The following is a 27970-nucleotide window of genomic DNA, read 5'->3' on the forward strand; positions in this document are numbered from 1 at the left end:
TGTAATAGACCAGGAAGTGAAAACTGGACATACATAGAAATATATTCTGGTCTTTGAAGAAAAGCAGACTTCATCAAGTTTGGAGAAAAGAGGAGCAGGATCAAGTGTTAAGAAACTGCAAATGGCAAATGGACTTGTGATGAACATGGGGATCTCAAAACTCCCCTTCTGACAGCAAGACAACGGATCGATCATACATAAAGAAACAAGTGTACCTGGGCCCGGTGGCACATGCCTGTAATCTCAGCTACTAGAGATCCCAGGAGGATCAGTAGTTCAAGGGTAAACTCATCAACTTAGTGAGACCCTGTCTCAAAAAAAAAAAAAAAAAATGGGCTGGGCATGTAGAGCACTCCTGGGTTCAATTACCAGTACTAGGGTAAAAGGGCGGGGACGGGGGAGGCGTGGATAAGAGTTTGGTAAGTATAAATAACATGGCTAACTATGGGTCATGGGTCTCTTCAGATTTTCAAAGGGTTCACATGAAAGACAGACATGTCTGACCTAGATAGAACAAATGGAAGCCACCCTAAACCTTAAGAAGAATGTCAGAAGGTATAATATTGGAATAAGATGAGGCTTGTCCAAAATGATAAAGATGATGAAAAGATGGCTATTGGTATAATTTTGTCACCGCTACCAAAGAATTCGGAAATGAAAATCGTCACCACTTGGGCAAACAACAGGAAAAAAAACAGCCGCTCAATTCCATTTTGTTTTTCTCTTTTCCACCAGGGAGAAGGAAAAAGACAGACTAGTATGGTTAAGGAGGAAGTGAGTTCCAAGAAGACCTAACCTAGGTTTTCTGAACTAACTCTAGACTGCAGACCTCCTCCCCAAAAATTATTCCCCAGGATTCTCAGAGTCTGAAGGTAGGATCAAATAATTATAGTCAAGTGCAAAATGGTGGAAGCATCAGCATATGGAGAGAAGCAAATATACTCCTTCTCAGAATGAAGGCTCATGCACAAGAGCATTCCAGAATGGATTATTAACAGATGGTGTGTGCAGCCATAAAAAGAGTACAGAATATTATTGGACGGCAGTATAAGATTCTCCCCAAATAAAGTTGTGCAAAATGAACTTCATTAATTTGTGATGGGGGCTAGCACATAGGTAGGCCAGGAGAAAACTGTGTGATTTCATAAAGCACTCGACCAAATTCCTGGCATAAGAGTTTTGTAGACAGTAGGAAAATGTTACTCAGGTTGATCTACTTCAACTCAACAAATACAATTTAAGCACCCATTAGATTCAGCAAAGAAGTAAACAGGATGCCTGCTCTCATGTACAGATGTGTAGATAACAACAACTTAAAGAACCACAGAAGTATTTGAAGGTTTGACAGAGCCTTAGAAGGAAGTCTCCAATGCTGTCTTTTAACTTTTAGAGGAATATGAACTTCTTTAAAAATCTGATGAACACTACAAAATGTATTTACATGTGTTTAAAAAAAAATCTGCACTCATAAAATCCTTCACAAAATTTTAGTATACTGGTCCTTATACCTCTTACCATGTCTATCATCTGGCTCCGAGGCTAGATCTCAGATTAAAAGAGAAACCCCTGCTCCGGATGTTTCATGCCATTAGTCCTACCCTTCTCATTTATCTTTACCAAGGTCTTAAATGAAGAAAGGGAGGTGAGCATTCTGATTAAGGGCCAAGGGTTTCTGGATACAGCTGGCAATTCTGAACAGATCCATTCCTGTCTTTGTTAAGACAAGAAAATCTCAGCCTTGTGCCTCCATATATTTACTGAAACCATCTTGGTAAGAAAAAACATATTCAGAAAGTTCAATCACTCTTTTTTAATTTTTTTCTTTTAATATTTTTTAGTTGTCAATAGATCTTTATTTTATTTATTTATATGCGGTGCTGAGATTAAACTCAGAGCCACATACTTGCTAGGCAAGTGCTCCACCACCGAGTCACAACCCCAGCCCTCAACCACTCTTCTAAATGCTCCAAGAAGCACAAGTATGCCCCTGAAACAAATCCGTATCTTTAGAAAGAGTCAGTTCTTCTTTCTTACAATCAAGTCTTTTCTTGCAATTAAAATGATGCCTAAGGATCTGGGGATATAGCTCATTCAACATTATCCTTGAATGAGCAATTAGACAAAAGAAAGAAATTAAAGGGATACAAATAGGTAAAGAAGAACTATCACTATTTGTTGATGACATGATTCTATATCTAGATGATCCAGAAAATTCCACCAGAAAATTTCTAGAAATAATAAATGAATTCAGCAAAGTAGCAGAATATAAAATAACATGCATAAATCAAACATTCCTATACATCATTCTTTATAAAAATAGAAAAAACAATCATGAAATTTATTTGAAAAAATAAGAATAGCTTAAAGCAACAGCTTCAATAATAGCTAAAGCAATCCTTAGCAAGAAAAGTGAAGCAGGAGGCACCACAATACCAGACCTTAAACTATACTACAGAGCTATAGTAACAAAAACAATGTGGTATTGGCACCAAATTTAGACTTGTAGACCAATGGAACAGAATAGAGGACACAGAGACAAACCCACATAAATTCGGTTATGTCATACTAGACAAAGGTGCCAAGAACATTCACTAGAGAAAAGATAGCCTATTCAACAAATGGTGCTGGCAAAACTTGAAATCCATATGTAGCAAAATCTCACCCTGTATCTCTCACCCTGCACAAAAATCAACTCAAAGTAGGTCAAAGACTTAGGCACTAGAACAGAGACCCTGTGCTTAATTCAAGAAAAAATAGGTCCAAATCTTCACCATGTTGACCTAGGATCTGACTTCCTTAACAAGACTCCTAAAGTGTAAGAAGTAAAATCAAGAATCAATAAATAAAATGGATTCAAGTTAAAAAAAAACTCAGCAAAGGAAACAATCAATAACGTGAGGAGAGAGCCTACATATTGGGAGAAAATCTTTATTGTATGCACCTCCAATAAAGCATTAATCTCTAGGATATATAAAGAACTCAAAAAACTTAACACCAAAAAAACAAATAACCCAATCAATAGGGCTAAGGAACTGAACTGACACTTCACAGAAGAAGAAATACAATCTATCAACAAATATATGAAAAAGTGTTCAACATCTCTAGCAATTACAGAAATGCAAAATCAAGTATTCTAAGATTTCATCTCACTCCAGTTAGAATGGAAAGCATCAAGAATAAAGGCAACAATAAATGTTGGTGAGGATGGGGTGAAAAAGGTACACTCATACATTGCTGGTGGGACTGCAAATTGGTAAAACCACTCTGGAAAGCAGTATGGAGATTCCTCAGAAAACTGGGAATGGAACCACCATTTGACTCAGCTATCCCACTCCTTGGTTTATACCCAAAGGACTTAAAATCAGCATACTACAGTAATGCAGCCACGTCAATATTTACTGCAGCTCAACTCACAATAGCTAAACTTTGGAACCAACCTATGTGTCCTTCAATAGATGAATGGATAAAGAAAATGTGGTATATATAATCAATGGAATATTACTCAGCTTTAAAGAAGAGTGAAATTATGGCATTTGTGTGTAAATGGATGGAGTTGGAGAATATCATGCTAAGCAAAATAAGCCAATCCCAAAAAATCCAAAGGCCAAATGTTTTCTCTAATATGCGCATGTTAATTCACAATAAGGTATGTGTGTCGGGGGACACTAGAGAAGAACAGCATTACCTTAGATTAGAGGGAAGTGAGGGCATATGGGGGTGGGAAAGATAGTGGAATGAAACAGACATTACTACTGTATGTTACATATGTGACTACATGACCAATATGATTCTGCAACATGTACATTCAGAAAAATGAGTAATTATACCCCATCTATGTATGATATATTAAAGTACATAAATGTTTTCTACTGTCATGTATAAGTAACTAAAACAAATAAAAAAATTAATGCCTGAGATAAAAATTCTGTCTGGTTTTAGTAGCAAGAACAGTTGCACTTTACCTGATCATTAGGTTTCCTTTTAAATTATAGGTACTATTGACTACATAGTTATGTACTTTAATTTTTGATTGGCATTTCATGACTCACTCATGTCTGCCATTATGGAATGATGTTTTGGTCCAATCCTGGCTCCACTGTGTAGCCCTAGCATTGCCATTCCTTCTTCTTAGAGCTCTACTTTGAACTGAAGGAAGCTACCTTGTACACTTTCTGTCCTGTGAGCCACTTTATATCATCTCTGCAACAAAATGGCTGAAAGTCAAACAGTATGCTTAATCAAATTGGAGAATGATAGAAAGCCAGAAAAAAAAAAATAGCTGATACAAGGGTGACAGACAATGATGTCTACTTGTAATAGGGCCACTCCTTTGGGGGATCATCTGTAGTGGAGTTATTTCTCTTCTCCTCTCTTTGCCCTTCTACTAGGCTATTTCCCTTCCTAATCCTTTTGAAAGAATTATGCCCTCCCCTTCCTTTGCCAGGCATAAATTCTGAGACGTTAACTGCTAAATAGTCTTTCTTTAGGTTTACAGAACCCAGAACATCTGGTGGCCTTTGTAACTGCTCTCTTCAGTGCATGACCTAACACAAAAGTTTACTACTGTGAGATTTAACTTTCGGAAAAGAAATATGCATGTTTTAAGAAAATTCAAGAGATCAATAAATGTCAATTCTGGCCCAAGAAAGGAGACACACACTTGGTGAAGAGCCCACTCAGCATGGCGAAGCCTTACTACCCACCATCTCACTTTACTTCCTTCCTCCCCTAAAAGCCTTTTACGCATCAAGTTCCCCAAGATGGAACTCTGAGGTTGAAAGCCTCTCCATCTTCTGGAGATGCCAGCCCTAGGACAAACCTGATCCCTTCCTATTACTCTCATCTCCTGAATAGTGGCCCTCGAGCAGCAAACAGTCAGACCTTAATCTGATAATATTAAAGAAAAAAAAAACAGGTCTAGAAAATAAAACAGATACTGTTACATTAACAGAATGAAATTCAGCAGGGGATTTTTTTTATCATTAAAGTAATAACAGAGGTTTTTGAAAAGGTAATAAAAGGAGTTAAGAAAGCACCAACACAAAGACACAATGAGACAGAGATCCTCCAAAATGTCCAGGGTCTTCCTTCCTCCACTCATTCTCCAGTCTCCGAATGAGCGATAACCACCTTCAACCAAATGTCTCTCATTACAGAGCAAACACCATCCTTCCTCCTACAATGTCTTGTTTAAAAAACATGTGCCAAGCATAAAAATGGATGATAAAAGTTTGAACTCTTTAGAAGAAAAGCTTTGCCTAATAACTCAGTTATTAAAACTATGACTAGCAGCAAAATTACTGACATGTTGATTTAAAAAAAAAAAAGGTAGAAATACTATCATTGACCACACCCAAAATTTTTGTAACATGGAAAAACTGCTTTCTAAAATGAATTTTAAGGTATTTATGATAAGTGTTATTTTCATTTCCATTGTCTCTAATAGCAAGTCCAACAGCCTAGGCCATGCTGGCATTTGTTTTGATGAAAAATGTCAATCTTCACTAAATATGTGACTTAATAGCATCCAGGTAATATTCTAAATATCCAAACTTCATTTGTCATATCTTCTTCTAAAAGGAAATTCCATTAGGACTGTAGTCAATCCAGACAAATAATTAAAATGAATACATTTACCCAAGGAATTAAAATACTTCCAATACACTCGTTCAAAGCACCAGTCTTATCTACAATAATAAGAAAAAAATTACACCATTATCACATACCCCAAGAAAAACAGGGAGACATGATACAATTAACAAAATTAAACAAGGAACTTTTTTTTTTCCAATGAAGAGAGTTATGGAGAAAAAGAAAATCTGTGTTGAGCTTCAGGTTATTCTTTAAGATGGTTTCCTTCAGTCCTGGGCTGTGAATCATTCTTGGAGCCTTTTATAATACAAGAACACAATATTCAACACATAGACTTCGAAGCAGAAGTGAGTTAGAGGCAGCATTTGCAGAACACACTAATGACTCTGAGAGTGTGCCTTGAATTCAGCATGTGAATGACTCAATAATCCCTAAATTTAAAATCACTTAGCATGTGAAGTAAAATAAGAGCTTTCTTTATTCTTTTCATCTTTTAAATGTCCTCCATGTTTCCATTTCTATGGAGCACTAAGTGAAATGCAACTGGGTTCATTTCATTAAGAAAATTTAAACTCCATATTTGTTTTCCCTGATTTAGTATAAGGTAGATAGAAGACACAAAAATAAACTTCAGGGAAAAAAATACCCTTTTTCCTCTCTCTGTAGCTTAATTTCCAAAACCAGATCTTTAAGTCCCAGAGAAATTCATCACATTCTCAGCTGTGGTTTTAGCATTAACTTTAAATTGCTCTTCCTTTCGTACAAATAGCAAAGCCAGTTTGGGCTCTTCTTGACAGCTCACCTTGAAACTCAACACAATATTTGAAAAGCTAAAAATGATGAAAGACATACCCTGATCTTTAAAACACAATTTTTCCCATTAAAGAAAAGTGAGTGTGGTTGGTTGATGAAGAACAGTAATTAACTGATACCGGTACTTTGTAAGAGAGATACTTGTCCATATGATTCTAATGCCATGTATTTCACTGACTTCTATAATTAGAAAATAAGAAGATATCAGAATCTGATATAAAGAGAGTATTGGATTTAAAGGCAGAAATGTAGACTCTGGTTTCAGCCCTAAAATTTTCTTATATGAATCAACTAAGATCATTTCATCTCTAAAATGTGCAAGTTGAATTGCAATCGATGTGTAATAGTCTTCCAAGCCCTTGCATGTTATAAAGTGTACATTGGTTCCTGGATGTTCTATATAAAACATCTGTAATGTGTACACGTTATTGGACAGTATCTTTCTAATTATTTCTGGGTTCTTGCACACTCTAGACCAGTCCCCTCTTACGGGGCACATTCTGTCAAATGCAAGATGTGGTTGTAAGTCCATGCCACTCCATTTATCGTCTAGTCCCTCTGTACTTATTACTTGCCATGCCAGTTCTCTCTTGCCTAACCCGACCATTGCATTTACAAGGCCAGTTTATTTGCCACCAATTTATAGCCCTTTGCATATCTAGTTAACAACCATATGGCTTGTTCTACTTTAGCTGAGTAATAAAAGCCTACGGAATGAGACACTATCTATTCCAGCCAGCATTAAAAGGCACACCTTGAGATAAAATGATACCAGAGAAGTCAGAGGAAGCTAGTCCCAGTAATCAGGAAGGGAATTACAGAACAGCTGGTGGCAGATTATCATGTCTCTCAATGCAAGACCCGACAATGGTTTCAAATATAAAGCCATCAGGAAGAACCACTGAGCAAAAGACATTTTTTTTGCTTTCTTAGACCAACAAAGTATAATAATGTCAATCAAACAGAATGGGCAGAGCATTTCTAAGCCTACAAATGCTTAGAAATATATTGCGAAACTGCTGGTTCGGTGACTCAAACATCATTTAATGAGCATCTATTATACACCAGGCAGTGTGCCATGTGCTGGGAGTAGGGAGATACGTAAGGCAAGGTGCTCAGAGGTACCCACAGGTTCATGGGGGGAACAAGTAAACAGCTAATCATAACAACATGATAATAAATGCTGTAATAGAGGGAAAGCTCAATTGATAAAAAACAAAGTGAGCAACACAAAGGACAGGGAGGGCATGCCAAGGAACAGGACTGGTCAGGGAGGACCAGAGTCAGGAAAGAACAGGCTCTGTTGAGGGCACGCAGGGAGATGTTACCTGTGCAAGTTTTCAGGGTGCACAGGAATGGAAGTGTCCAAAAGAACTTCGAAGTTTTCATTATATGGAATGAGGAATCTAATTTTGGAAAAGCTATCAGAAATGGCAAGAGCTACCTAAACAAAAAAGAAAATGTGATTTCCTTCAGACTTTAAAAGACTCACAAGAGAGTTCAGCTTAGCTAATGCTGCTGGGGCAGTTCTTTTGGATTTTTGAGGCTTCTTGCCAGGAAGAAATTTTTAACACCGTGGCAGTTACCATCTCTCACTTGCATTAATTTTTGATTGTGCACCTGGATTTTCCAGGGGTCTAGAAAAGTCCACTGCGATATCTGAATATATTCTAATTTTAGGAGGCGCCAGGTGCTGCATGCTCAAGCTATAATAACGACACATGCAGAAATGTGTTTACAAGAAATATAACCAGTAACACAAAAAAGATCAGTGAGTAATGTTTATCATTTTTGCTCTCACACATTTCTTACTAAGTCATTTATATAAGCCATGACTTTAAAAAATCCTTCTTCTTTTAGCAACATTCTTGAACCAGAAAAATGTGGAGATAAACTCCTTACCAAAAAAAAAAAAAAAAAAAAAAAGCAGCTAATTTTTAAAATGAAAAAATCTTACACAAGCCCTAATTATCACTTCAGTATTTGTAGACAAGGTTTATATTTGAAGTGGGAAAAAAATAACATTTTTTGACAAGGTCTCTGGAAGGAGTGAGGAAAGCCACTATTATTTTTAATCAGAGTGACTTTAAAAATCACAAGCTAAATTCTTAACACAAACATGGAGTGAATTGATAAGTAGGCCAAAAGTTGTCAGTTAAACTAAAGGAGAAAACGAAATTAGGAAACAGAATCTTCTCCCTTTTTGCAAGATCATTTTGTAAGAGAATATTCTCCTGGTTTACGTCAGTCATGCCCTACCTTGTTATTTAGCAACCTTTTAGAAGAGAACATCACAGGCAAAGAGTCTAAGACCACCATGCCACATTAAAATGGTCTCTGGCCCTTTCTTCTTTTCTCTTTATGAGCACAATCTATGTCCTCATTTCAACAAGACTGTTCTGTGGGAAATCACGACCATAAGTTTTCAGGAGCTGTCTCAAAAAGAGTAAAGCAACAGAGCACTTGACTGACATCTTATTTTGGGAACAGGTGGTGTGAGCGCAATTGCAGACCATGGTTCCCTCCTTTCTAAAAGCCTTACCCATCCTCACTCCTTGTAATTGGGTTGTGGCTGCAGGTTCATAATTCTCTTCCTTCTCTATCTAGTCCAGTAGCCCCAAGCTCACCAAGTTCTTGTCCTGGGTCAAGCAGCCAAAAGGATTCTCTAGGGAGGTGGTTCAAGTGTCTAGTAGCTGACTCCTGAGCACATGTTTCAGCCACAGCCCTTGTCTTCCTCCCTCCTACACAACGCCTCATCTAAGTAGGAGACTCAAGAACACTTGAGAATAAAAAGACAAGAGACCCTCCCAACAAAATAACATCAATATTTACACCAACACAAAGAGATACAAACACTAAAGAGATACAAAGAGACAACAAATATATGACAAATATTCAATTCCCCTTGTCGTCAACGCAGAAATTAAAACTATAGGACAGCATATTTCACCTAGAAAATTATCCAAAAAAAGCCTACAATTTAATATTCATGATGTTGAAAGTGGTTCAAAAATCACTATGAGGCATTGCTGTCCTACAGATCTATTGAGCAATACTTAGCAAAACTTGTTAAAATGTTGATACACACCCACACACCCACATGCACACAAGCAATCCGCCTCTAGAAATGTGGTCAAAGAAAACATGTACAAAAACAAGGATATTCATTCAAGTGTCATGAATAAAAGTGAAAGATGGATAACAAAGGGAAAGTACAACAACAGAGTTATTAACATAAATTCCATGTGACTATTAAAATACCCTACTTTGTGGAATATTTAGTGATCTGCAGAAACATATTAAATGGTTGATGTACTGAAAAAAAATATACAAAATACAGTCTTAATTTTATAAAAAGAAAGATGTACAAATAAGAATTAACAAAATCAAGCCAAGACACTGACAACTCTATTTTTTCCTGTGTCTTGATTCCATAAAGGAAGTTTCTCTGTATCCATCCAGTCCATCCCCCCGCAAATGCCCTTAGACCTGTGAGCCAAGAGGAGGCATGTAAGATGCTTGTTCCTGTCCTTTTTCACAATCCACCATACGTAAATATCTGCAGAAACAGGGCCAAGAACTCAGGAGCCTTACAGTCTGCAACAACCCAGATCCCACGGTAATAACTACCTATTATTCAACTGAGCACTAACTGCTCTATCTACAACAGAAGGACATGACAGAGGATGCAGCTCAGGAAGTGACAATCAGGAAGCACAGAAAGATCTCCCCACTATGACAAAATATAAAACCCAAAGGTGTAGTCCCAGTGACCCACCTCCGCTGGCCACACCTGCCTGCCTACAGTTACCATCCAGTTAATCGATAGCTGTGGATTGGTACACTGCTTAGGTTAAGACTCTCATACCTCAAACGCTTCACCACTAAACTTTCTTGTATTGTCTCACACACGAGCTTTTGGAGAGTCCCTCATCTAAACCATAGTATGCAAATATCTAATAATCAGTACCAGGTATTGATTCATAAAGAGGCAAACATTTTTATTCTTTCAAGAAGTCATTGCAAGGGGGGGGGGGGTTGGGAGGGTCCCTAGGGGCAGGAAAGATGGTAGAACAAGATGGACATCATTAATTATTAAAATAAGTTGGTAAATTTAATCAAAGAAGTCATTTTCAAGTTAGTCCTGTCTTATCAATTAGATTGTGATTGTGAGATGGTCTGAGAAAGGTCACTGTGTCTCATGTGGAAAATTCTTACCATTTGTGGTCATAACAGTCATGATTTTTATTATATTCCCATGCAACTCTGAGGGGGGCTACAGTTTTGGTAAGCTACAAACTTAACTCGATGAGCAGCTGGAACAGACTTCTATTCTAGAATGTGTCATTTCCCACATTTGGGTAAAGTGTTGTCTTATCTGCACATAATTCCGCATGTGGAGATGTAAGCTGGGCTAGACATATCGCCAGTGGCAGAGCACTTGTCTGGCATGCTCCAGGCCCTGGGTTCCACCCCCAGCACCTTGAAAGAAAAGAGCAGTAAGAGTGACTCGTCTCCAGGGACTGTGAGAAGGGCTCAAGATAATGAAGACTCTACAGGCAGGCACTCAAGTGTGTGTGTGTGTGTGTGTGTGTGTGTGTTTTCATTATTCATTCAGTTAAGAATATTTGCTGGCATTTGTTAGATGCTATATTGACATTTGACATCTATTTACATCTATTTACTATGTACTGAGAAACCAACTTTAACTACAATAGTCTTGAACTCAAAAAACTAACCATATCAAGCCAGGCACAGTGGCACATGCCTATAATCCTAGCAGCTCAGGAGGCTGAGGCAGAAAGACCACAAGTTCAAAGCCAGCCTCAGCAACTTAGGAAAGTCCTAAGCAAGTTGGTAGGACCCTATCTTTAAATAAAATATAAAAAAGCACTGGGGATGTGGACATGCTGGTGCATGCCTGTAATCCCAGCAACTTAGGAAACTGAGGCAAGAGGATTGCAGGTTCAAAGCCAGCCTCAGAAACTTAGTGAGGCCCTAAGCAACTCAGTGAGAATCTGTCTCAAAATAAATAAATAAATAAGGGGTTGGGGATATAGCTCAGTTGGTAGAGTGATTGCTTTTCAATGTACAAGACCCTGGTTCAATCCCTAACACCAGAAAAATAAATAAATAAATAAATAAATTAAAATAATAAATAAATAAAAGAGCTGGGGATTAAGCTCAGTGGTAAAATTTCCCAGGGTTCAATCCCTATATATAGAGATCGCTATATATATAGTACCATATATAGAGATATATAGATATTTGTGTATATGTATGTAATTATGAACCAACAAAGAACATAAACAAAAGAAAAAAATCTGTGGGATACAAATACATTTAGATACCAAAAGCACTGAAGAGAAAAAAAAAAAAAAACAAAACCTGTAGATGCATTGCTGGTGGAACACCAAATTGGTGCAACCACTCTGGAAAGCAGTATGGATATTCCTCAGAAAATCTAGAATGGAACCACCATTTGACCCAGTTATCCCACTCCTCAACATATACCCAAAGGACTTAAAATCAGCATATTATAGTGACGCAGTCACATCAATGTTCATAGCAACTCAATTCACAATAGCTAAGCTATGGAACCAACCCAGGTGCCCTTCAACAGATGAATGATAAAGAAAATGTGGTACCTATATACAATGGAATATTAGTCATCCAGAAAGAAGAATGAAATTATGGCATTTGCAGCTGCATACCTGTAATCCCAGCAATTTAGGAAACTGAGGCAGGAGGATTGAACAGGTAAATGAATGCAACTGTAGATTAGCACACTAAGTGAAATAAGCCAATCCCCCAAAAGGCCAAATGTTCTCTCTGATATGCGGATTCTGACTTACAGGGGTGGTAGGTGGGGGGTAGAGGTTCACCAGATTGGACAGGGGCATATGGGGGAAAGAGAGGGAGGATGGGAATGGGAAAGAGTAGAATGAATCGGATATAACTTTCCTATGTTCACATATGAATATGACCAGTGTAACTCCACATCGTGTACAACCACAGGAATGGGAAGTTCTTCTCCATGTATACATGATGTGTCAAAATACATTCTACTGTCATGTATAACTAAAAAGAACAAATAAAAAACCATCTATGAATAAAACAGCAGCTAAACTACTTTAAGGAGGAGCTAAATTAGAAAATTACTTTAACCAGTGGATAAAAACAAACCACATAGCTGGTTTCATCTATTTTGGGAGTCCCTATCTTTTAATGTTAACGGGTATTTAGACCATTAACATTAAAATAATTACTGATATATAGTGAGATAATATCTACCATATTGGATACTATTTTTCTCTTCATTAGCCTGCACTTTGATTCTTTTTATCTTTACCTTCTATTTTTTATGTCTTTTCTAGTTTCAATTAACCTTTTAATGAGATGTCATTTTCTCTTCCTTCTCTTAGCACATCGTGACTATGTTTCTTTTTACCTTTTTCTAATGGTTCCACTTGAATGCGCAACTATTCTAATCTCTACATTTACAACTAAGCTCTTTTTAAAATAACACTACTCTGATTAATAGGTAGCCCAAATACTTGAAAGCAAAGTATTCCCAATTCTCCTTCACATTCCTCATGAAACTGTAACCATTCATTTCACTTGAGAGCAGTTCCTATTATGAACAGAATGTTCTGGGCATATTCAAAAAGGTTAATTTCCCCGTCTCCCTGACAGAAGCACAAGGAGGTATTTCTCCAACTTTCACTGTGAAAATCTGGTGGGGACCCTAGCAGTGAAAGTCATAAATAGGCAGGATCCCTCCAAACTTCTCCATGCAAGCCAACAAAAGTTCAGCCATGTCAGTCTAGGTCCGTCCCCCCCACCCCATCCTGTTCCCAGGGACCTTCTGCTGTAGTAAATCGTGAGGCCTCATTAGCCAGTCTTCAGTTTGGGGGTGGGGGAAGTGGAGAGTGGCAGGCAGTGGCTTGCCCTGAACATCAGTTTTCTTTTCTTTTGTTGGGGGAAACTGGGGGTTGTACCCAGGGCTTTGCAAATACAAGGCAAATGTTCTAAAGGATATAAGGACAGTTGTTGATTTGAAGTTCATTCAAAATTTTTTCTCATTGTGAGGATGGCCGTGGTGACTTCTAAGACCCTTGCATATTGAAAGAGAAATAGAAATGCCTATTTTTTCAAATAGTAAGCATTACCAATAGTTATTATACTATTACATTTAAATTCCTATTAAATTTAAAACTAAAACTTCTATCTTGGATTCAAACTATTGTCTGAATACCATCTACTTCACTTTGAGATGGGGTCGGTGGGATGTATTCTAACTTCAAAAGTGGGAAGGCTCTCATTTGATAGCTTTTAGGAATTGTCCTATTTTATAAGCTATAAAAGCTTTTTATAAGCTTTTATAAACATTAGGTGGGCGCAGGAGCGCATGTCTATAATCCCAGCAGCTCGGAAGGCTGAGGCAGGAGGATGTTGAGTTCAAAGCCAGCCTCAGCAAAAGCGAGGCACTAAGCAACTCAGTGAGACCCTGTCTCTAAATAAAATACAAAATAGGGCTGGGATGTGGCTCAGTGGTCAGGCGCCCCTGGGTTTAGTCCTTTGTACCAATTATGAAATAAATAAATAAGTGCTAACATTACTAAATGGTCTTTAATTTTGTGTTTATGGAAGTATTAACATTGTCCTAGGGCTACACTTTGTTAACTGAAAAAACTCAATTAAGTAAAGCTCTCTGACTTTGCCAGTCAGGAAGCAGTAAATTATATAAAAGTGTTCACACTATGAAGTATGAAATAAACTATACCTTAAAATATACCAACCATCCTTTGCTTCTGCTTAAGAATATAAGCTTTGGAAGGAAAAAAAAAGTGTTTAAATCTAGGCTCTTCCCCTTATTGGCTTTATTGCCTTAAAGCTTTTCTTTATCCCCCTTTACCTCTGTGAAATAAGGATAATAAACCTACCTCACCGAGTTATTATAACAATGACTTCAAGTGCTTAGGACATAAGTACATGGTATAAATAGCAGTTGTTGCTATTTTTGCTGTTGTTGGTTTCATTATTATTAGGCTATAACTCCTTCCCCTCTATTACCACTGTGGAAAATATTTCAGTTTTAGAGCTTGCCACACTCCTCGCAGGGCAACCCTCAGCTGTACAGAGTCTACTTGGCCCACTTTACTGACCCTCCTATTTCCTGGGAGCTAATCTCATAAAGAAAGTTTTCCATTCCATTTTCTTATCTCCTTATAGTGCTCACCAATTTAGACATAAAATGTTGCCTTGTATGTTTAAAAAAAAATGATCCACCAAAGAATAAAAGTGAATGAAAAAAACTTTGTGGGTAAAATATATTTAGATGCCAGAAGCACCAAGAGAAAGAGGGGGAAAAAAAACCCTACATAGAAATAAAACTGCAGCTAAAATACTCCTTTTTTAAATTGATTTTTTAATTTATATATGACAGGGGAATGCATTACGATTCTTATTACACATAGACAGGCACGATTTTTCATATCTCTGGTTGTATACAAAGTATGTTCACACCAATTCGTGTCTTCCTATCTGTACTTTGGATAATAATGTCCCTCACATTCCACCATCATTTCTAACCCCCTGCCCCCTCCCTTTCCCTCCCACCCTTTTTTTTTTTAGTTGTAGTTGGACACAATACCTTTATTTTATTTATTTATTTATATGTGGTGCTGAGGATCAAACCCAGGGCCTCACACCTGCTAGGTGAGTGCTCTACTGCTGAGCCACAACTTCCAACCCTATGATACTCCTTTTTGTTTTTCCTCATGTGATTTGTTTATTTCCAAAGCAAATATAATGTTTTAGTAAAATACTCTGCATTTGACTCTACTTTCATTTATTATCTGAGCTTCTCAAACAGAAAATAAATCCTGTAAGAGCAGAGCATTTTGAATTATTATTGATTCAGTCTAGAACAAAGCTTGGTATATATTATCAATAAATAAATATTTGATAAATGAATTAAAATTAATAGAAAAAGTAAACATTTTATTTGATAATACTCCTTTTTTATAGCAGAAGCTGAGTTATAGAACTGCCTTTAAAGTTCTATTTAATACCTCCTTTATTTCTCAGTGTCAAATTCCACTTCTCTAAGAAGCCAATTCTCAAAATGAATGAGCTCCTTAAATTCTTCAAAATGGCAGAAATTTAGATTATAGCAAAACTTTCAAACTCTTAACAGCTTTAATCCTGTAGTCTTTTGTAGTCAACCTATATTCATCTGAGTTTGGTAAAGATGAATATTTCTTTCCTGAGTTTTCTCTGTGCCTGCAAAGCTTTTCCAAAATCTAAAATGAAATTCTAAACTGAACAGAGCTTTTTCATAATACAAGGCAAAACTCATATGCCTTTCCCCCAATTACTAAGGAAACTAAAATAGATTCTTAAATGAATGACCCAGCTTCTGTTCACAGAAAGTACAGAGAAAAAAGTAATAGGGTTCTTCAATTCCTGTTTCCCTTCTCTTGCATGGGATTTGGATCCAGAATTCTCTTCCAAGTACCTGAATGTGGACTTAAGTTACTAAGTGACAGAAACTCTTTATATTATCCTTAAACATCAAATGCTTAATAAGGGAGGAGACCTATACTCTGGGAAATGAGTGGTTTCAGTTTCTTCGTGGCATGAACCACCGAGCAGACCAGTTGGTCAATTTAGGGGAAAGATATGAAAGACCAGAAACGAGAATGATTACATTTCAACAGGTAATCATTCTCGTTTCTGGTCTTTCATATCTTTGCCCCAAATCAACCTACTGTTTAACTATTTCATCTAAAACAAAGATACTTTTTCATGATTCTAAGAAAATTCAAGAAGGCAAAGCCTCCTTTCAGAAGGAAGCAGCAAAACACACCTGCTTCCTTATATCTAACTGATTTATGAGTAACAGAACGCAACATCCTAAGGAAATAGAGAAAACAATTTCTTTTGAACCATTTGTTCCTCTAATGTGTTGGGGTGGTGGTGTTCCACGGTTGAACTTAAATCATCATTGAATATCTGAGGCCACCCTATTCATGTGTTTCTCCTACTACCCAAAGAATAACCGGTGTTACTTTCATTCAAAAGAAATCAAGATGTATACTCAGTAGAAACACACTTTAACAGGGGGAAAAAAAACTTAATTTTTTGGTTTCTGATAATGCCCTAAGACTTTAGAAATCAGGGGCACTGTGGAATTTTCATTTCCCTGGAATTTTCACTTCATTGCAACAGTCATCATCACCCAGTCAGTGGAAGGTCAGTGAGAAACGCAACTGTCACCTGAGGCTTACTAACTGCAGCAGCAGGAGGGATCGGGTGAGAATATAGCACTTTAAAGTTTCAAAACTACTTTCAATGCCCTATCCTCCTAAGGCTCAAAACAAGACTGATAAAATAGGCAAGAAGACGGGAGGTGCTCTAAAGCCAGAGTACTAGAGTTATTTGCCCAGAGTCACAAACCTTGTGAGAGGCACAAACGTGATTCTTAATTTCAGAATTTGTTTATAAAACTTAAAACAACAAAAAAGTAAGGAAGGAAGGGATTGAAAAGAAAAGGATGAGACAGCTGAGGGACTGGTCCCAGGACTACTCTCCCTAATTGGCCTTTTCTATTCCATCAATCTAACTCATCAATACAATGTGGATTATTCCCAATGATTTAGACCTCTCCGCTGTGCACCACATACACACGTCCATCCACACCTGCAACATCACACGTGAAAGGCTAACAAGCCAATCCATCCCAGCAGAGCCCTTAATCCTTTCCCCGCCTCCCATGAAATCTGTTCCTCTCAGGTTTCCCCATCTCAGTAAGTGAAACACCATTGCTCAGGCTGAGTGTAGGAGTCCTTTCCATTTCTGCCATTCCTCTGTCCCAGGACTCCACAGCCAAGACATCAAGAAGTCAGGTAGATCCTCCTCTAAAACATGGTGTCTCCTTCATCGCCTCTCCACCACTCAAGCCCAAGCCTCCATCCACTTCCCACCTGGATCACTACAACAGACTCCTCTCTGTTTCCCTACCTGCCTTCTCACCTTTGTAAAACCCATTCTACACAAAATACACAAGCTAAAATCACAACCCATCCATCTGCACTTAGTATAAAATCCAAGCATCTATTAAAGCCCATATACCTACCCACTTACAGAGTTTGATAATTCTTATCTAAGTCTTGACACCCAGAAATAAGGCCTCCATATTGGTATGGCAGCTACAAAGTGACAGAGAGAGGATGGAGACTTAACCAAGTTTCCCAGGTGACTCTTCATGGAACCATTCAAAGTCCTAGCGATCTATTCCACGAAACAGCGAGTCTCAGTTTTCTCATGTGTGTGACCACAATAAAACTACATCTTCTCCAATTTCCCCTGGTAATTAGAGGAGCAAATGAGATGAGATACTCTATGTGAAAGTACTTTGAAAAGCATAAAGCACTGTGCAAACAAAGTAAAATTGAATGCAAGCTACTACATAAATGGCACTCAAGTATGGAGTTCTCTGAGCCTTTGTTTACAAGAAAGAGGAGCTACATGAATCTAGCTAAAATACCTGCCTTCTGTCGACAGAATACTCTCCAACTGGACCAAGAGGAGAGTATTGAAGAGGATGGGTTTGAGGCAAGACAGCACATAGGTACCCTAGGTAACTTTCTTTAAAGGGCTTTATTTATAGGCCTTTATCTCAACCAAAAAAAAAAAAAAAGGAAATAACCAGATAAATCTTACCTAGATGTTTCTAACTAAAAAGATAACAGGCAGCAAAACACCACAGTCTGGGAAGTTGAGAAAATGAGTCTTAGCATCCTCAAAATCTTACCACCACCCTTCTCTCCAGAATGCAGGGGTACAGAGCGTTTAAATAAAAAACAGCCGTATGTTCCCAGTGACTTGGGAGGCTGAGGCAGGAGGATCATGAGTTCAAAGTCAGCCTCAGCAAAATCAAGGTGCTAGGCAACTCAGTGAGACCCTGTCTCGAAATAAAATACAAAATAGAGCTGGGATGTAGCTCAGTGATAGAGTACCCCTGAGTTCAATCCCTGGTACACACACACACACAAAAAAAAAACCTCTGTGAGGGGCCCTTCCAAACCCCAGGGACACAGGATGACTCCAACCCTGGATTGTTTCCACAGCTCCTGGAAATCTACCAGCCAACAAGAGCTGCAACCACAAGCTGGACTCTGGTCAGACTGGAGAAGTCCCCAACCTATCATCCCAGGCTACTGACATCCACCTATGTATACAAGAAGCTGGCCTTCAAGCACTGGGTAAGTTAGATGGGGGTAAAAGGCAAGATTTTCTGATAAAATTATTCTACCAATAAGTAATTAAACCCTATTTGAGTCAGATTTACTGACAGAGACACTGAAATTTTAAAGAAACGGTAGCAACCAGAGCTAGATAAACCAGTTGCTGTATGTAACCTTCCTCAGCTCAGTTGCCCAAAAAGCAAGCCTACAAAATCACATGACCATCTCACTAATCTACACAATCTCATACTGTCCGTTTTAATACGGCATCGATTCTATAGTCAACCTATATTGACTTATATATTTCATAATTCCCTTCAAACTAGTTACAATTATTTCGACTTTGCTTAAGTTCACTGGTTTTTAAAACATAATGCTAAGTTACATTTAATAAATTCAGACTACAGAAATGGAAATTATGCCATAAAGAGTCTGAAAATTTTTTTTTTTCTGTAAAGGGCTGGTTAATATTTTAGGCTTCGCCAGCTATACACAGTCACACACTTTCCTTTTTATTTTTTTAACAACTTTTAAAAACATAAAAACATTTTGAGCTCTTAGGTAGTACAAAGGCCACAAATTATGCAACCTTTATTGTAAATAATGACAATTACGAACTAATAATAGAAAAAAATAGTTAATACAACATGAGTTAGCCTTTCACTTAAAACCGTCACACTCCAATAAAATTAGGAACACTACATAATAGAGAAAGAAAAGGAAGGGCTGGGGCTGTAGCTCAGTGGTAGAGCACTTGCCTAGCATGCATGAGGCACTGGGTTCGATCCTCAGCACCACATAAAAATAAACAAGTAAAGTAAAGGCATGCTGTTCATCTACAACTACAAAAAAATTTTTTTAAAAAAGAAAAGGACTATTCCCTATTTTTCATAAGGCCAAAAATTATGCCTCAATATTTTTTCTCCTTTTCTACATGGTCAAGCATAAAAGATGCTCAGCAAGAACTAACGTAGCATCACTTTTAATGTACATATTTATAATGATATTTAAAAGCTAGATTTATGTAGTGTAGGTTGCTAAAATACAAACTTGTGAAGCTTAAGAAATTATAAATAGATGGAAAGTCAAAAAGCCAAAAATAGCTTTTTAAAATTCGCCAATCTGTCAAAAAAAAGAAGGATATATTATTAAAAATGACTTTTTCTTTCAGGATCCCTGCACTAACAATAAGAAATAGCACCAAAATTTTGTGAGGATAATGGCATACAAATGACTTGCTGTAATTGGTGTTTCTACCCCACAATGCAATGAAGTCCATTGTACCTGAGATAATGGGACTCTCTCATGAAGTTGCTGCATTGTTACCAAGCAACAAGAAATAAAATGTCAAGATTAGCACTTTGTTTAATGTATTTTTATCATCAATGAACTGTATTTCTATTCTGCTCTTCTTCTGGATATAAATGGTCATTAGGCTAAGAATTATTTTAGTAATCTACAAGAGTACACCAAAAAATAAAAATGCAGTTAAGTACACAACCGTCCATATTCACCAAGTCCATATTTTTCCATTTATTAGCATGATACTAATTCTGTTATTGAGAAGGTTGTTTTACCAAGTTGCTAAACTACAATGTCATCATCAAATATATCTTCATTAGCATCCAAATATTTTTCAAACCAATCTCACATTTAATGAAAATTCAAGGGAATGAATGGTCTTTCAATATTTTGAAACAAGTAGAACCAATCAGTTGTTAGAAAATTAGCATGTTTTCTATCAAGGCATTCTATACCTGGCTAAATCTGCAGCATAGAATTTACAGAGATCCCTTTTGAAGTGGTTTCGTAATCAATACAAAAAATGAAACCCTAATGCATGCATAAAACCTTATAACTGAAAACTGTCAAGAAAATAAATGTAAATTAAAGACATCATATCATTTAACAGGTCTAAAAAGCAATCCATAAGAAAGATATCAATAACTCACCGTATCTATCCCAGAAGTTAACCCTGGGAAAGGCGACAGTATTCTGCCTTAGGATTGAGGGACCTCAAGGTCCATGGCAAGAGTGGAAGATGCATTCCTTCTTTTTATGTTATAATGGACAGCTCATTCTCTTCTTCTTCTTTTTCCTTTTCTTTTCTGTGTAAGAACTTGTGTTGACTGTTTGACACAAGTGGACTGTGTTGGTGAACTCAAGAGGACTGGCATAAACTATTTCTTTCTGGCCTTTAGCCAATTAACTGAGGTAGAAAGGTTTGCCAGTTTAATACTAAAGTACAGTGAAGGGCATTTAACCTATTAAGTTTCACACAGTGAATGTCAAATTTGACACTTCAGTCAAGTTTTCATAAAGATCGTGTCTCTACATGTCAATCAGACATATATGTGTGTGAATGAATTCCACACAGGCGTGCGCAGTCGTTGCCTATGTAAGAGGTAATTGTTTGAAACTAGGTCTAATGAAGTTTCTCAGCATGGTTAGAAGTAATTGGCTTAGGTGAATGGAAGCCTTATTATTTTTTTTCCTGAGTTATACCATTATTTTTCCTTTTTACTGTCTCTTGAAAACAATTTGAATTTCGATGTTTTTGAAATTGTAAATCAAGGCATTAGCAATCTAAAGATTAAGAATAAAAGAAATTTAAGTGGAAAGGAATTGTTTATCCCTTAGGCATTTTCATTTTCTCTAAAGCAGGAATCGAGATAGCCAAATCTCTAAAATACTGATACATTAATTGGCCTGCAAATACTGATACATTAATTGGCCTGCTTGGTGGAGATTAAATATTCACAGGATCCAATGAAGTGATTAAGTCCCCTGGTTAAAATCCACCGTGTGTTCCCATATTCTATTGCATTGTAAAGTGAAACCAATTTGATTGTTTTTTCTTTTTTTTGGGGGGGGCACTTAACTGCTGAGCCACATCCCCAGCCCTTTAAAGAAAAAAAAAAAAAAAACCACAATTTTTTTTTTATTTAGAGACAGGGTCTTGCTAAGATGCTTTGGGCCTCACTAAGTCAATTTGATCACTTCTGCCAAGACAGTGCATGAGGCGTTATCAATGAAAGTTCTCCAAAGAGAGACCAAAAGTCAGGAAGCTCTAATCAAAAGCTCAAAAATCACATTTCTCTGCTCACCTCAGTTTTGACATCAGATTTAAGCATTAGTCTGTTTACTATTGGAAAAACAAAATACTTGAAGGTGGGTACCTTAAGACGTTTATTTAGCTTATAGTTTTAGAGCCCCGGAGCCCCGTCTGTTCTGCCTCTGGTAAGAGCCCCGTGGCTGCGTCACACCACGGTAGAAAAGCAGGAAGGGAAACAGTCATGCACAAGAGGCCACATGGGTGAAGTGACCATGTATCACAACAACTCACTCTAAGAACCCACTCTGAGAGACCAGCATTAATCCCTTCCAAGAGCATTGACCCCATTACCTAACCACCTTCCATTAGACCCCAATTTTTAAAGATCCCACCACACTGGGAGCCAAACTTTCAGCGCATGAATCTCTGGGGGAACAAACCACATTCAAACCATGCCAAGAACTAACCATTTCTTGGAAACTATTGTAAAATGCATTAAGAATAAAGATCACATTTCACATAACCTTGAAGGAGAGACTAGCATTACTCTCAAGCAAATCAACTCTCCTACTGTAGGATTCTGGAGCATGTCCCTTTGTCTTAAAGAAAACAGAACATATCATGCTACTCTGCACACCCACTAGGAATGTTCCCCTTTGGAATGCTCAAGTCTCTGTGCCTGCTAGTCCTTCTGCACCCCCATTCCATACTCCCCCAGGTGGCTAAAAATCTAGCTTCCTTACTAGCTTAAATTCTTTCCTGAAAAGGCACCTCACCCAAGCTTTTTATTGACCTCCCTGTCTAAATGTTAACCTTCCTTCCCTGACCTTTTGTGTTCCTTCCCATGTGCTCTTTTCTTTTTCCTTACCATTTAACCAAATGAAAAATGTTACGTATTTTGCTTATTTATTCTACCTTTTGTCTATCTGGACCATCAGAGTGAAAGCTCCATGAAGGCAGGGATTTTTCTCAGCTTTGTTCATGTTGTATCTCCACGTCCTAGAAAAATGCCTGGCATGACACAATTTCCAACTATCAGTGCACTGTACACTGATCTGGTTCTTGTTTCAAGATAATAAGAGTTCAGAGAGAAGATGATGAGATGAGGATGCAGATGAGGCAGGAGTGACCACAGGTTACTGTCACAGGAGCGGGGTGTTGGGTTCAGGAGGGTTCATGACATTCTACTCTTTACAGTTACATAAACCTCCAAAGCAAACACATAAAACCAAACTTTGTAATATCATTTACACTGCACTTTTCACCCTTCCTCGCTTGCTAATCAAAAGAAACAACGCGCCCGCCTGGTGGAATGGCAAATGTCCCCTAATCTCTTCCTCAAATTAATCTCCTAACTAGAGATAGAATGCGCCAGGCAGGCTCTGGTACAGAACATACTTCTATGCTTGGCTCTTAGAAATTTATCAAAAACTCTTAGGATATCATTTTGCAAAATAATTCTCCATGTGCCCATACTTTATGACCCAGAATTAGCTTAAAAAAAAAACAAACAAGAAACTGACAAATATAATATTCCTGATGGTAATTATCTCTGGAGACGATATAGACTCTAATTCTTACATAAATTAGGTGGGTTTGTAGATGTTCGACTTATTATGCGTCATAAACCACACAGGCTACATGTCTACAAGATCTGTGTGCATCAAACATCATGGAATGTAAACAAGTAGGCATTAAGGTCGATATTCCATAATATAAGTACTATATATTAATATAGCCCTATATATACCCCTTTTAACTAAATGCTAAAAGTAACTAAAATAGGTGAAGGGATTTTGTGTAAGCCTTTGCTGTCTCATGACACCAGCCATGGCACAAGCCTGATGGCACAAAGAAAGCCAAACCAGCGAGGTTATTTCAGTCGCAGGCAGCCTTCAGTGGCTGAGTCAGAGGACCCTTTCTGACAGCACGTGCATGCCAGGCTGCTTCCAGGAGGCAAAGCATCAACAAACACTCTCCTGAGTGAAGCACTCCTGGCCCTCCTCCTAGGTTTTCTATTATAATCTCCTAAAAAATAAAAAATTAAATTTTTTTTTAAAAAAACACAGAAACAAGCCATTTGCCAGAGAAATCCAGGATGGTGGGATGGTGGGCTATACACAGAGGAGACTGGAGGAGGGGCTCGCAGGGAGTTGACAGGTTAACAAGTCTCCTTCTGAGAAAGAGCCAAATGAGTTCCTTCACAGCAGTCCTTGCTGTTCTCATTATGCATATGTAATACAACACCCAGGAGCCATTCTTGGCTGGTTTTGCTCTTAAACTCATGAAGTTTATTAGGGAAGACTTCGCCCACTCAAAGAGAGGGAGGTCCAGAAATAATACAGTCTGGGCTAAAAAGAGAAACCTCTTTCTGGCATGAGTGTCAATATGTGCACCCACTATTTTTCCCAAGTAACCACCCAGTTCCGTAAGAGGACTACATCACAACTTTGAAAAAGCATGTAATCTGCTGCAGGCCTTGAGAAAGACTAGTGTAATATTCACATTTATTTTGCTAAACACAGACATCATCGGTAATGACCTTTTTTTTTTTTTTTTTTTTTTTTTTTTTTTACCCAACGTATGTTTGCTTAGAACACATCAGAAAGAGACAACATTTCCAAAAGGAAGTAATGTTCCCCCACTTATAGAAACTAGAAACAATTGCTATGGAAAGCAGATTTAATTTTCTTTTTCATTCAAGATAAACATATTGGCTTATTTCTTGTCATAAAACACACGGATATTAATTACTATATAATTAGAAAATAAATGAGAAAAAAAATTAAAAAGCAAGAGTTGTATTGTATGTTCCTTTGCCATGGCTGCTTCTAAGTCCCAAAGAATTATAAGATATTTAAGGGAGTCATCATTTATATTTTAGATATTTATAGTTCTATCTTCCTCAAAACTCAAATTAGAACTCAAGTAAACAGGGAAAAACACTGAAAAGATGCAGCCGTATGGAGCTTCCAGAGACAGGCTGTAAACCAGATGCAGCTATAAAAAGTCCTCCATATCCATTTCCTCATCTGTAACAGAAAGGAGAGGAGCAAAGTGTTCTCTGGGAAAAAAAAAAAAAAAAAGGTCTTCTGGCCAAATGTAGTGGTGCATGCCGACAGCACCAGTTACCAGCGACTCAGGAGGCTGAGGCAGGAAGATTGTGAGACTCTGTCTCAAAATAAAATTAAAAATAATAAAAGTTTTGGGGGTAGAGGGGATGTAGCTAGTGGTTAAGAGTTTGCCTGACATGCAGAAGGCCCTGAGTTCAATTCCCAGTAATGCAAAAAAAAAAAAAAAAAAAAAGTTTTGTCTAAAAGGTACAGTCATCACCGTGACCATTCCCACTATTTCACTATTTAAGATACTACAGTACTAGAATAGACATTCAACCACCATGGTTAGGGCATACAAGAAAAGTTGCAAGAGGCCACTCAATAGAATAAACAGAGTTCAAGAGAGAGACTAAATGAATCCATAGGGCTATGATCACAGGATAATGATTTCCTCTAAGCCATCTCCAAGGTAGGTGGTACCAGTGGGGTAAAGACTATAATCATGATAACCGGCAAGAAAGGCTGGGGATAGAGGAGTAGGTTGAACCACAACAAAAATCTCCCTATCTGCTAATTTCTGCTTAATTCTATTAACAATGAAATGCACTACACCCCTGGAAGTCCAATATCTTTCAAAAATTGAAAAACCTATTGATTTATAATGATTTGAAATATTTCATAACATAATAGAAAATGAGTTCTACCCTGGTTCCACCTACTGTATGACATCAGGTATTCAACTTAACCTCTCTGTACTTTAACGTCCTCATGTTTAAGATTAAGATAATTATGGTTCAAACAGGACTGTCACGCAAATAATAATATACACAGAGAATCAGTAGTAACTGATACACAATAAGTTCTTTTTTAAAAACTATTTATTTTTCAGTTTTAGGTGGACACGATATCTTTATTTTATTTTTATGTGGTGCTGAGAATCGAACCCAGTGCCTCATGCATGCTAGGCATACGCGCTACCACTTGAGCCACATCCCCAGCCCAGTAAGTTCTTGATTAATGGCAGCTATCATCATTAACATTTAGCATCTAGAAGAATACAGAGGTTATGTTCTCTCAAGATTCCTTTTAAATACTATACTTCAAACCAGATCATAATCATCCATCCCACTAGCACCACTATAAGATAGAGCAGAATATTCCTACAAGAGAAGGATCATAAACATCTGGAGGCCAGTGCAGGCAACGGAATGCACACAGCACTGCACAGACAAGGGAGCAGAGGCCCAGGTACTCACTAGACTCCAAACAGTACCGAAGACAGAGTCAAAACAGAGTTTTCACACCAGAAAACACACAATCTAGGGCATCCCCAAATCCAAATTATCTTCCACTTTTGAGTGCACATTTCCCCCTCTACCATGAGCATGCAGAAAAGGTAGGCTTACAATAATCCTTTGCCCAAATAATGGTTTTGCTAAAAGTTCCTAAACTAGAAATATGGATTTCACACTGATTCTTCAAATCTAGCTCTGACCCATGTACCTTTCTGCAGTGATGATAATGTTCTAGATCTATGCTGATGAACAAAGTCATCACTAGCCACACCCAGCTTAGTGAGTCTGGAACTACTTATGGCTGAGTAACAGACTCTGTATTGTATTTAATTTTGATGAATTTAAATTTTAAAAGCCACAGGTGGCTAGTGGCTACCATATTGGACAGCACAGTCAGTTGGGTGTAGCTGTATCAAAAAGGATCCTAATGTGGGTCTGGGCCCACCAGGATACAGTGCTGTGATAGATCAGAGATTTCTATTCCAGAAAACAGGGGGAGGGTAGCTGTTATGATTTGGATGTGAGATGTCCCCCAAAAGTTCACATGTGACAAGGCAAGAAAGTCTAGAGGAGATAGCCTTGGCCTAATCAGTGACGTGATTAACTGAAATGGTAGAGTGTGGTTAGAGGGAGTGGGAATTGGGACGTGGCTTTGGATATATATTTGTATGTGGAGAGTGGAGTTTCTCTCTCTGCTTCTTGATCACCATGATATGAGCTGCTTCCCTCTGCCACACACTCTGCCATGATGTTCTGCCTCACCTCAAGCCTGAGGACTGGAGCCGGCCTTCTATGAACTAAGACCTCTGAAACTGTGAGCCCTCAAATAAACTCTGCTTCTTTTATAATTGTGCTGGTCAGGTTCTTTAGTCACAGCAGCGAAAACGCTGACCAAAACAGTAGCCTTTATTATATTTGCAGGCTCAGTTAAAGAATTTTTTCTCCCCTTATAACAAAAGAGAGTCTCTTTTTTCTAATACCTTCAGTGACTCTTGGACACCAGAATATCTTTTTCTTTTTTTCTCTTGTAAGAAATAAGAATGGTTGAAAAAAAAAAACAGATTATAATAGGAAAAAATTCTAATATAACTTTACCCAGGATAATGCATAATGCCCTTCACACCCAGAAAAGAAATGTCCACTTCTGGTTTTACAGAAGTACATAAAATCAATACAGTGATAAGCTATCGATTATTTGAACCTATATAATAGACCTTTCTTCAGTAATGCTGCAGATATGTGCCACAGACTGGTTATTACAATAATTCAATAAATACAATCAGGTTACACATACAGGGTAAACCCCATTATCCATTTCATTGCAGAAAATAAACTAAAATCATTGCAAAAGAAACCATCAAACTCAGGTTGAAAATACCACATCCCCTAGCACTACAAGTAAAGCACTTTACTTTCCAAGAGAGGAAAAGATTTTAAAAGGTTTAATTGTTTCAAAAATACCACTGAACTGCCTCCATGAAACACCATCTTGACCAACTGTATGGGTAACTCAAAAGATGCCACAAATACCGCCACCATCATAAAAGAACACCAGGAACATGTAGTCTCTTTTCCCAGATCCCAAAGTGGTCTTCTGTAAAGTCCTTCCAAGGGAAAGCTATCTCAAACTTCCATGAACATTTGTTTCTAAGTTTAATATCAAAGACGCAACTGAAGAATCATTTTGAAGTTTCCACTGGAGTTCAAATATGTACAACCAAAATGATAGGGTTTTGGTAAAAGCACCTATTTTAGAGCCTTAACTCTGGGAAGGCTCTGTAATTGTTAACACCACTCCCAAACCCTGGGCATCCAAAGGAGTCAGTCAGTGACTCCTGAATTCAACTGCTCCAAATGGAAACCCATCAAAGCAAATATCTGTACTACCCTCCTGCCTTTAAAGAA

General features: G+C 37.7%; 1 protein-coding gene across 1 annotated transcript in view; it reads right to left on the minus strand.

Moving 5' to 3' along the window:
* OXCT1 (3-oxoacid CoA-transferase 1) overlaps nucleotides 1–27970 on the minus strand; it is a 142240-nt gene that overhangs the window by 81201 nt on the left and 33069 nt on the right. The gene's annotated exons all lie outside the window — the stretch shown is intronic.

The sequence above is a fragment of the Spermophilus citellus genome, assembly GCF_964194105.1.
Source record: "Spermophilus citellus genome assembly, chromosome: 1".
Taxonomy (NCBI): Eukaryota; Metazoa; Chordata; class Mammalia; order Rodentia; family Sciuridae; genus Spermophilus; species Spermophilus citellus.